Source organism: Asparagus officinalis, chromosome 3 (assembly GCF_001876935.1).
Source record: "Asparagus officinalis chromosome 3, Aspof.V1, whole genome shotgun sequence".
Classification (NCBI taxonomy): Eukaryota; Viridiplantae; Streptophyta; class Magnoliopsida; order Asparagales; family Asparagaceae; genus Asparagus; species Asparagus officinalis.
The window spans coordinates 104,835,258-104,835,657 of NC_033796.1; the positions used below are offsets into that span (position 1 = coordinate 104,835,258).

General features: G+C 43.5%; 1 protein-coding gene across 2 annotated transcripts in view; it reads left to right on the top strand.

Moving 5' to 3' along the window:
* The window catches only part of LOC109835641 (alliin lyase-like), a 29,616-nt gene that overhangs the window by 627 nt on the left and 28,589 nt on the right, over positions 1-400 (top strand). The gene's annotated exons all lie outside the window — the stretch shown is intronic.

The window sequence follows — 400 nt, forward strand, 5'->3', positions numbered from 1 at the left end:
TGTTGGAGGTGGAGGAGAGAGGGAGGGAGGGGGGGGGGGGGGTCAAGGGAGAGGGCTTTGATGAGCTCGAAGGAACCTAGGGTTTCGCCTTGTCCTTCTTCTTCTTCTTCTTTTGAGGTTTCGAAGGAGTCCATGGCATCGAAGAAGAGATCGGAGTTAGGGTCAGTTGGATCCATACAAAGAAGAGACAGAGAGAGAGGACAGAGAGAGAGAGAAGCACGTATACAATAGTCTTGAGAGGCATGCAAAACTTATGAGTCTAGGTCATGAGCATTCAGTTTTGAGTTCAATTTGCGCGCGCGCGCGTGTGTGTATATATATACACGTATATGTGTGTGTGTTTATATATACATATATATATATATATATATATATATATATATATATAGAGAGAGAGAGA